The sequence below is a fragment of the Arvicola amphibius genome, chromosome 12 (assembly GCF_903992535.2).
Source record: "Arvicola amphibius chromosome 12, mArvAmp1.2, whole genome shotgun sequence".
NCBI classification, from domain to species: domain Eukaryota; kingdom Metazoa; phylum Chordata; class Mammalia; order Rodentia; family Cricetidae; genus Arvicola; species Arvicola amphibius.
The window spans coordinates 109,375,569-109,387,760 of NC_052058.2; positions in this window are offsets into that span (position 1 = coordinate 109,375,569).

Sequence of the window (12,192 nt, forward strand, 5' to 3'; positions counted from 1 at the left end):
GTTTGTTTCGCTCAGAGACACTTACTAGACAATGGTCTTCAAACTTGCCAGAGGTCTGTTGAATATGGCATTGAAAATGGTTAATGAAAAAAACATTATAGTGGCATATTATTTGTGTTTTAATAAGTAAAACTTGCCTGAAGGTCAGTGCAAACAGGCCAGACAGTGGTGGCACATATGTTTAATCCCAGCAGACACACTAGTTAGTCATAGAGGCCAGGAAATGGTAGTGCACACCTCTAATCCCAGCACTAGAGAAGAATATAAGGCAGGATGAGACAGGAACTTGCTCTCTTTCAGTCTGAAGATTTCAAAGAGGTAAGAGTGCTCTAGTGACTTGGCTACTTTTACTTTTCTAATCTCGAGGCTGAACCCCAATATCTATCTCTGGGTTTTTATTATTTGTGCTACAGAGCATACTATGACAGAGATCCCCAGATCCTAGCAGTAATCCCAAAGCCTCCAAAGAAGATGATGGATCATGGTGAAATCCACCTGGATTGTGATAAAGCTGACTACCGGGAAAGACTACCCCAATGGTGCACCTGCTGCTAGTGCCCAGCCCTAACTATGGACAAACAGGGCACTGGAGAGTTGACTGCCCCACTTTGTCTATGTAATGATCTGTTCTGTCCCTTTAAGAGACAAGCCATGCTCACTCCCTTCCCCATCCACTGAGGCAAGCTGATCTTTAGCTTTCTGCCTGAGTTCCTTCCTTTTCTGTGTCTCCCCCGAAGAGGCAGCTTCTGCCTCCCTCCATTCCCTCTACTTCTCCCCCAACCCCTCTCTGTCTCTCTCTCTCTTTGTTTCTCTCTGCTTTTCCCCCTCCTTCTTTTACCCCTTCTTCCCCTTCCTTTCCATAACCCACTAAATAAATATCCAACCTCACTCTGCATGGCGTGCCTATCCATGTCTCTGTCTCTTGCCTGCCACATGGCTCCCTGCCTGAAACCAGCGCCTTTGGAGACCTGTGGCATGGTCTTGTGGCATGCCCATCTGTTTGTCTCCCCTTGTGGCCTGCTGCAGCCACTTGGGAAACCACGCCCCTGCCTGGGACTGACTGCTCTTGGGACCCAATGTTTACTGCCTACCCTGGGGACCTGCAACATTTCTGCCACTGCAGCCACTCAGGGATCTGCAGAACTTTTACTTAATCCATTGGCAGTCTAGACAAAGTAAAATCTATCCCCCATGTTCCTTTTCCTGAGGAAAGCCTCTCAGATCTTCCTTACCTGGCAGCTGAAGTCTTATGCTGCACTGAGACCTCTGAATGAAGCCATCAAGACCACAGGAGTCTAGGGTAACCATCCAGGGAACAGGTAATTCTCTGTCATTTTAGCTGATACACAGGCCATTTGGATTATACTTTCTGCTATAATTTATATTTCTCAGATCTCTGATTGACAGCCTAGCTCACTGTAGCTTTGTGACTTTAACAGCAGCAGGTAACCAGCTCCTTCTTCAAGGCAATAGCTACTTCATTAGTTCATTCAGATGTAAAAATTAGGCCTTGCCTTTTCAGAGCTACTATGCCTCCTGCTGAGGAAGTCATGCAGGTTTGCCTTGCTAACAGGCTTCATATTAAAGGGTAAACAAGTTTGCTGTTCCTGTATTTAGAGGAACTTGCTTTACAATGGCTGTCCGTAGAAGTAACTGTAAGGATTCTGCAGGGGAGAGACCTGCTTTGTGTCCAATCTAGGTCTGTTCACCCCTTCTAAGGCAACTGCTGTTCCTTTCCCCACTCCCAGGAGGTCACCTTATTGTTGCTGAGCTTAGTGTAGACACCCAATCGGAAGCGTGGCCAGGTTCATCTGGATATTAACAATAATGATGAACTTAGTGTAGACACCCAGTGTCTGAAAAACGATCAGATGAAAAGAAAAAGGTATAAAGTCTATAAAAATTCTAAGGGTCTAAGAAAGTGTTCTAAGGTGTATAAAGGGCTAAAGAATGAGAAAATTATTTAAGGTATGTAAAAAAATTAGAAATGGTTTATATTTCTTTCCCCCATCTTTGCTATTGTTATATTGAAATTTCAAAAGTTCAGAGTTTTAATATGGATAAATAGAGTTGTGCTAAAACTGGCCAAACACTGACACTATTATCATTCACAAGCTCAAGATTTAAGTTTCCTTCAGATGTCTTCTAAGTGTGGACTCAAAGTGCCTCTCACTCTACTAAAGTTATCTCTATGTATCCATCCCTCTGAACAAAGAGGAGAATGCCCACTATTTTTAATCAAAGCCTTAGCTATCACTATAACAAAGTCATCTCCAGGTCATTCCCGCCATTTTACAGACACATGTGTGCAAGGGTTTAGCTGAGTCATAGTGGAAGTAACTATGCATGCATGCACGTGGGTCATGCGGGGCCCTTTAACATTCAGGCAATTGCCTGAGGGCCTGTCTGCACATGCATGGCTCTAGAATCCAGAAGTGCAGCCTTATTTGTGGCTGAATAATTACACGGGTTACAAACAGTGGTGTTGCTCATAGAGCTAAAACTTTTTTCTGTTTTTGTAAACTAAAAAACTCATGTAAGGCCGGGCGGTGGTGGCGCACGCCTTTAATCCCAGCACTCGGGAGGCAGAGGCAGGTGGATCTCTGAGTTCGAGGCCAGCCTGGTCTACAAGAGCTAGTTCCAGGACAGGCTCTAGAAACTACAGGGAAACCCTGTCTCGAAAAACCAAAAAAAAAATAAAAATAAAAATAAAAATAAAACTCATGTAAGCTTCAGGGAATTGACTGAGTCATAAGACTTGGATCCACTTGTCATAGGTCAAACAGACTTTAGATCACTACAGCCTAAGTTTCCCCACCTATCTATTCCTGAGGTGGGATCTCTTCCCTGGTCTTGGGACTCTTCCCCTGTCCCAGTTACCAGGATAATGGGCCTGAAAGTTCCAAATGGTTGGAAATTATGATTTTTTTTAAGTTTCTAAACTTTAACTTCTGTCCCTAATCTCTCTGAGTCGCATCAGATTTCTACTTAGCTGACAGACACCATCCAGAAATCAGCTGTGGACTACAACCAGCTCCAAATGGCTGTAAGCTGTGGACTTTCTGAAAACTGATATGGACCAGTCTAGCTGGTGAGATTGCTCCCCATCTCTTATGCTTGGGTCAACAAAAAAGTGGTTCTGATGAATGCCCCATCATTGGCAGAATCCCCTTCCTGCCTCTGACTAGTATTCTAGCCCTCCTGGGCCCTGACAAGATGTTCTGGTTTTAGCAGGATATATTTACAGAAGATAGAATGTTACCCCTTGTCCTCAACAGGCTGGAATGTTAGGTCAAAAGGAAACTTCCTGGCATGGAAGACAAAATGGCTACCTACACTGCCTATTGGCATATTAGGAAAGGTACCTATTAAAACCAAATAGACCCAGATCCATCAACAGGTAGATTTGTTGGCTGATGTAGTTCTACAACATGATAGGACACTTTACCTGCTTTGTGTAGAACAAATAGGTATTATATGGTTTTAAGAGAAAATTGTTGTTCCTATACAAATCCACTCAGAAATCATTAGAGACAATCTGGCTGTGCTCAGAGAAACACTGTAAAACAGGGGACCTGAGATGAAATGAATCACTGGGCCCCATTCTCATTTCTGGGCTCTTCCTAGATAGTAACTCTGATGTCAGTCATTGCAGGACCTTTGACCTTTCTATTTCTCTGTCATCGATGCTTTAGTTAAATACATAAAGTCCTGTCTTGAAACCACTAAATTGAAAGTTATTAGATCTCAAGTAACCTGATGCCCACTAGAGAGTCAAGGATTTGACTGAGAATACAACTCGAGAGGGAAATGTGAGTATTGTTCCAAAACAGGAACTATATCTCTTGCAGGTTAAGGTTTCTTTTAGCAGTTAAAACAGTTAGGAATAAGTTCCTGTTTGCCCTGTGCAGGTTAAGGTTTGTTTGTAGTTAAAGAATAAATTCCTGTTTGCCCTGTGTAAATCTTTGCAATAGTTAAAGAATAAGTTTCTATTTGCCCTGTGTTAAGTCCTTACAAGCTCAGATTTCTGTTTGCAATGGAGGATAAGTTTCTGTTTCCTACATCTGATTTAAACTGCAAAACATGTTTTTCAGCCTACACTGAACTTGGGACCCAGCCACATGGTTTATATCCTACCTTTTTCCTTCCCTGTCATTGTATCTTTCTAACAATGTATAACTGCCAACTCTTTCCCCACTGTGACCACCTTATCTCTCCTATAAAAAGAACCTCAGGAGGCCAGCAAGAGCTACTGTCTGAAATTCTGAATTAGGGAGAGGCAGATGGACTGTTCAGTTCTAGATGCACCCCAAAATAAAGCTTGCTTCAATCAGACATTTGTGGATTTTGTTTTCTCCTTGCAATTCTCAGGTCTAACAACACACACACACACACACACACACACACACACACACACACACACACACACAAAACTCCTGCATTGATAAAAATGCTTCCAGGATGTGGGCTTGTCCAGTTTTAGAATGTCTGGCTTAGGAAAGGACAAGTATGGATTTATAGTCTTGTTTTCCCATCATATCTTTGTCATTTCCATTCCCATTTTCCTGTTGTCTCTGAGAAACACACCTAACTGGCAAAGACAGCCCAGTGTAGATTTTTGTACAGGCTGAAATTCCCTGGTGTGAGTGAGAAGGAAACATGGACCACACAACAAACCCACTTAGCCCACTTAGGAGTTTATTAGAGGGGGTGTGTACAGGCCTGGGGAATTGGTGTGAAGAGAGGGAGTGGGGGGTCTTAGTTTGTGTTTATCTTAATGTGTTCTTATTTCTCCATCAGTGTTATAACGCAGCTTTGCTGGGTGTAACAATCTCCATCAGCACCTGTGTACTCTTAGGCCTTGTTCTATGCATTCCTGTGTTGTCAATTATAATAAACAAGTCCCAAACTAGCCCAGAATGGAGTATAATAAAGGTTTCTTTATTTAGGGGTAGACGCACAGGTCAGCAGTCCTCTGCAGTATTGGGGAACACAGGAACTGAATCTAGCAGTTAAGGGGCCCCACCTGCCACGGACCGGCTCAGGGGAGCCACTCAGACCGTGGGAGAAGCAGGGTCTTGGTAACAGGAAGGCACAAGTTCGGCGAATGACAGACCGACACAACACACAAGAGAGTGGTTGGAATCTGCTGCAATTTTACTAAATTTATGTTTTCATTATATAGTATTCAAACAAAGAATAAACCAGAAGGTCATGTGTCATCAGTTGGCACAGTATGAAAGCTTCTTTTAGACATGTCAGTGATATTTAAGAAAGTATATTATCAGGGACAGGTGTTAGACATAAAGCATCCTTAGAAGAGGAAATCTTGTCTTTGGGAATGTAAACCTCAGACAAGTGGTTTCATCTTATGAATAGAAAGTTTCTGTCTCATTATCGCTATTATGGCCCTTCCTCTTTCTAACCCTTTCTTCATTTCATCTAGTGACCAAATATGCCTAATTAGTTCTCTGCACCTGTTGAAATGTACTTTTTAGTACCTTCTTATGCAGCAGACACCATGGGGGTTGGAATCTAGCAAGCCTATTCATAAAGTTCAAGGTATAACATAACAATCTTTGTCCATCAACATTAACCCATCTATTCCCTTGCTCATCATACTCCCCATATATGACAAAGGTTCTGCTGTAGTCTTATACATTTCCATACTGTGCTTCCTTATCTCAGAGCTGTTCCTGAAGAGAATGATCCTTGTATTGTAGATATATAGAATATCATTATTATAAAAGAGATTGTGCAAAGCCCATATCCTGCATAGCCAGCTACTCAAGAAACCTGTCTATATACCTCAGCAGTGGCTAATACCAGGCCGTCTGCCATTGACCTCCGGGAAGCCTAGTCCCATAGGACACGTAGCTCCTGTCCGGCATAATGACATATGTCATGTCACACAGATGACACTGGAGTTGGTGTGGTACCCACATATGTTTTTACATATATAAATACATATATATACACATGACCATGCCCAAGTGGGCCAGTATTTTAAAGGCTAATGGTTGAATGAGTTCCCACAGCATCCCCCCCATTTGTCTAAAATAAAAGAGTTCTAAGCCTAATACAAAACTATATACAACAAGAACAAATATCAAGTATACAAATTAGAATTACAACAAGCATAGACAATATCAAGCAAAAAACATATCCTAAATGTTTCAATAGTTATCCTATCCTAGGGAGTCTAAGTCTTGTATTAGAAAAAGCTTGGCTAAGGCATGAGAAGAAGATAACTATGACCATCTAGTCTTTAATCCCATGCAAAACCTGAGAAGGGAAACAATATTACTTGAGTAAACAAGAAGCACAATCAAGCAACTTCCAAATGGTACAATAAATGACAGAGAAAACTGGCTACCTGGGTAATCACCCAAAATCTCATTTGCAATGTTGGAGTGCCAACTTGGCTAAGGCCTAGAGAAATTGACAGACCATTTTCAGAGGCAGGAAAAATTTTAAAGCTGTCTTACCTTGTCTTGGAATGGTTTGGCAGTCTTTTTTTTCTTGTATTCTGCTTGTCCAGTCTGGACACCATGTATTTTGTCAGTGGTTGAGGCATGGGCAGTTTGTTGCCAAGAAGAAAACAAGCTCCAACTGGAGTGTCTTCAATGCTCAATATTTTCTTGGGAATAGATCAGTGCTGCCAAGAGCAATTGTGTCTCATGTCAACAGAACCCTAAGTTATTCCAATGCCATATTCTACAGTATTTTGAAGTGGTTGAAGATTACTTATCTATGTGGAATACAATCTCTATACATCTAAAGAACATGATTAGTCTAACTATAAGTATGACAAACATGAATGACTATTGACCTATAATTCTTAATATCTAAAAGGCTTAAAGACTAAGGCTTCATATTAGAATATTAAATGATCTTTAAACAGTTGTATAGGAAATGAGGACAATGACCTCAAAATGTAAACAATGTATAAGTATCTTGATCAGAGGTAGAAATATGTATAGTGCAATATGATAAATATATCCTAAAATTGCATCAATATACAAAATATCTTAAACAGAGGTAGAAACATGCATATATACAATGTGACAAAATAACTTCACAAAGCTGTAAAAATATTGCAAACAGAAATAGAAGCATATACAATATAGCAAATATAATTTGAATTTGTAACAATATAAAAGAATCTATACCAATGTAAATTGTCTATAAATAATAGATCACAAATATCCTATTATTCAGTATTATTATTAGTGTGAGGGAGCTCACAATAATCTATCTATTAAACCAATTGCTTTTTTTTTCAAGAGAGATTCCTGAGTTTACATAATTTCTAAACCAACCCCCAATGCTATACCATTTGTAATTAACCCCTAATAGATGTTCCAGCCCTAAGGACAAACTTTGTTGGGAAAGGCAATGTCATCTTCTAGAATTGCTTTCAGCTGTCGCAGAGACGATGTTATTTCTATGGGATTCTGTAAAAATTTTAAGATTACTGTCTGGTATAATTACAAATAGTCTCGAAGTAGTTGGTATGGTTTTTCTTCAGTTCTTATTTGAAGTTCTGACCAGAACATTGTAAGAAGGTGTACCATTTCAGCTAACCAAGTTGGAATCATCTTAAGTAGCTGGTACCCAAAACCGATCTTAAAGTAGTAGTTAAATCTTCTGATTTGTAACCTGCCTTTCCTGATTTATTTGCATCAGTATAGAATGTACAGGCTCCAGTTATTGGTGTGTCCTGTACAATGCTGGGAAGGATCCTTTATAAGGTTAATTCTGTCACATTTGGGATAATTACCATTAATCTCTTCTAAAAAAATTAGCCCAAGATCTTTGCCAGGGTTCATTGTCTTCCCATAATTTTTTAATTTCATCATTGGTAAAAGATACTATAATCTCTGGTGGGTCTATTCTTGCTAATTGATGAAGTCTCAATTTTACTCTTATAATTAATTCAGATACTTTTCCCACATAACTTTTTAATTTTTTTACTTGGTTTATGTGGTAAAAAAAATCCATTCTAAGATAATATCTTCCCTCTGCATTAAAATTCCTGTAGGGAAAATTCTGAAAGGCAATATGACTAGAATGCAATTAAGATTTGGAATCACCCAACCCATATGTGCCTTCTATAATTTCACTTCAATCAAAGTTAATTCTTTCTCCACTTCAGCTGTTAATTTCCTGGGACTATTTAAGTCTTTGTCACCATCTAAAGTTTTGTTTAAATAAGTGATTATATCAGGTGTTAACCCAACAGTGGGGTTGAAAATGTCTCCTAGTAATCTTTGGAAGTCATTAAGAGTCCACAATTGGTCTCTCCTAATTTGAGCTTTTTGTGTTCTAATTTTCTGTAAACCTATTTTATAAGCTAGAGAACTGATAGAATCTCCTCTTTGTATTTTTTTTCAGGAGCAATTTTGTAATCCCCATTTAGGTAAAATTTTCTTTACTTCTTCAAACATTCTTTCTAAAGTATCTACATTTGAAACAGATAGCTAAATGGCATCATGTAATGGTAAATAATAGATTTAAGAAATTGTTTACGTGTTATTTCTAACAACTGACTTACAAAATATTGGCACAGGGTAGGGCCATTGAACATTTCCTGTGGGAGAATAGTCCATTGATGTCTCCTAGTAGGCTGAGAATTATTATAAGTAGGCACTGTGATAGCAAATTTTTATCAGTCCTTTTCTTGTAAAGGTATAGTGGGAAAAAATCTTTTAAATCAATAACTATAAGAGGCCATCCTTTAGGTAATAGGGAAAGCAGAGAAATTCCATATTGTAGAGGACCCAAAGGTTGAATTATTTTATTGACAGCTCTTAGATCTGTCACTATTCTGCATTTTCCAGATTTCTTTTTAAGAACAAATATAGGAGAATTCCAAGGGCTGGTTGATTCTTCAATATGCTAAGCATCTAGTTGCTCCTGGACCAGCTGCTCTAAAGCCTGCAGTTTCTCTTCTGTTAAAGGCTGTTGCTTAATCCATATTGGTTCCTCAGTTAAAAAATTTTAAAGGTAGGGCCGTTGGTACCTCTGAAGGTTTGTTAGTTGTTTTGTGTTTTTGTACTGCCTGAATGACTGGTGACTGTTTTTATTAGTACCTTATAATATCCTTCCCAGAAACATGAGTTGGTTTATGTCCAATTTCTGGGACTGCAGGAATGTTAATCTGGGTATCCTATTGCTGCAACAGATCATGACCCCATAAATTCACTGCTATATTAGCCACATATGGCCTCAGTTTTCCTCTCTGTTCTTCTGGACCTATGCATTCAACCAATCTCGTGCTTTGTTTTACTTGAGATAGAGTTCCAATTCCTAGGAACTGAACATCTGCCTCTTGAAGAGGCCAATTCAAATGCCAAGATTCTAGTGTAATAATAGTCACATCCACACCCATGTCCACTCATATCCAGTAATCCCTCAATTACATGTTATTTATTAGTACTCTCAGCTTTGGTCATTGATCATTTATAGAAGTCTGCCAAAATATACGTTTTTCTATTTTCTATTGTAATTTTTGATTCATCTTCCATGTTTATTCCATCATCCAGAACAGTATGGCTTTTTAACATAGGCACTGGATTTTTTAATTTTCCTGGGGAGACATGTCCTCCATGGTGACTGGGAATGACTGGACCACATTTGACCTGAGGTTTTGCAAGAGGTCCCCCAAGGAGTTTCCTGATGGTAACGAGTTGCCTTGTCTCTTGTTGATCTACATTCATTGGTCCAATGTTGACCTTTGCCACAACTTCTACATAATCCAGAAGATTGAGACCTTCTATTTTTGTCATTCCCAGAGGAGACATTATTCCTAGGAATGCCTTGTCTACAGTCTCTTCTAAGATGTCCCATTCTACCACAATTAACACATTTGGCATTTTGATGTCTCTTCATATCTTTGGAAATTGCTTCTCCTACCCAAGCCTCAGTATTAGAGTTAAATGCCTCAATGTTTACTATATACAGGATGCATTCATTCATTGGTACTAATATAACCTTTAAAGGGCCAAGTATCTTTTTGCATTCTAAGTTGGCATTTTCAAAAGTCAGAGATTCAATAAGTACTCATCTAGCTTTTGGATCTGTTACTCTTATTTGTACAGCTTTAGTTAATCTTTGTGAAAAGTCACTAAAGGATTCTCTTTGGCTTGTTTAACCATGAGACTCATGGTTTGTTATCTCTTGCTTCTTGGACAGCTACATAACATCTACTTCCTTTGGCAGCTACATGGCATCTCCTTGACTCTGTTTTCTCTCTCTCTCTCTCTCTCTCTCTCTCTCTCTCTCTCTCTCTCTCTCTCTCTCTCCTCTTCCAGTCTGGCTATATTCTGCCCTGAGATAAGCCAAAGCAGCTTTATTCATTAACCAATAAGAGCAACACATATACAGAAGGACATCCCACATTACTCTTGGCTTTTAGGGTTGCTGATGAGGAATCTGATGTTATTTTGTCATAGTTTGCTTCAGTAGATGAGTTCATATTCATATTTTATAGCTCTTTTAATAGTTTCTTTGCTTTTTGATATCTATCTTATGTGATGGTTTGAATGAGATGCCCCCACCAATAGTCTTAGGTATTTGAATATTTGGTACCCAGTTGGTGGCACTCTTTGGGTAGATTAAGGAGGTTTGTCCTTGCTGGAGGAAATATGTCACTTGGGGAAGGCTTTAAGGGTTTAGAGTCATTCACCATTCCCAGTTTACTCTCTACTTTGTACTTGTGGTTCCTGATGTGAACTCCCAACTGTTACTTCAACTACCCTGCCTATCCATCATGACAGACTTTTACCCTTTGGATACCTTTAGTCCAAATAAACTTCTTCTATAAGTTGCCTTGTTTATGGTGTTCTGTTGGAATAGAAAAGTAATTAATATATCTTAACTCTACTATGTCATATGACATTCTTCTCTGTCAATTTCTACAAATGACTCCTGCTCTTGGATGTCCATTATTTTCTACAGAATTGGGGAAATTTTTGCTATAGTTTCATCAAATAGATTTTCCATATTTACTAAATATTTAGTGTTTATCTCAGTTATAGGTTTTTTTCTTTTCTTTTCTTTGTGTAGGTGTGGATGGTATTCAGGGAGGGTACTACGTTTGGAGGACAAAAGTCAACATCAAGATCAGGTATCTTCTGTCACTTTCAACATTGTTGTTGTTGTTGTTATTATTATTATTATTAATAGTAGTAGTAGTAGCAGTATCAATAGTAGTAGTAGTAGTAGTAGTAGTAGTAGTAATAGTAGTAGTAGTAGTAGTATTTGGAACTGAATTTAGGGCCTCATACATGTGAGGCAAGTACTCTACCACTAAACTACATGCCCAGTCATTTACCTCATATTTGGGGGACAGGTTTCCCACTAAAAATGGAGCTTCCCACTTCTAGTCACTGGATTGACTGACCAGTGAGCCCAAGAATCCCCCTGTGTCCATCCCCAGGACTGCCATACTGCGTTTTTACATGGGTGCTGGGAACCCAATGTCAGGTCCTCATACTACATAGTAATTACTCTTCCTGAGCCACCATCTATGTCATGGATTCTCATATTTCACCTCTAGATCATATCCCAGAGTTCCTGGACACTGTGGTCATGGGAATCTACTTTTTCCTTTATTGATATTTTAATGTGGTATTTTCTCAAACTTGTCCTCTGTTCCTGACATTTTTACTTCTACTAGAATGTTTACTTTGATGTTGCAGAGAAGTGAATGGTTCTTCTCAGTTCCTTCTTGATTTAGGAGTGAAGATATTCTCTGATTTTTGCAATAGGTCATTTGTAGGTAGACTCTGTATTATGTTTCCTAAGACTGACAAAGCAAACTTCAACTTTCAGAGTTGTGTGGATCAAAGTCCTAAATCTAGCAATTAGCAAGCTTGGTTCATCCTGCCAACTCTTAGGGAGAATTTCTGTTATGTGTCTTCTCTACTATCAAGTAACTCTGGCCATTCAAAGTATCTTGTGGCCTGTTGGGCACCATCACAGTTTATGCCTCTATTTTCACATGCCCTACTCTTTGTGTCTGTCTGTGCTTTCTCTTCTACATTGATTTTTGGGTTTTTTTTTTTTTTTTTGAGACAGGCACTAAATAAGCCCAGGCCACTCCAAAACTTGTTATGTTGCAGAGGATGACCTTCAACTCATTGTCCTCCTTTCTCTACCTCCCAAGTGCTGATGTCACAGGGAACC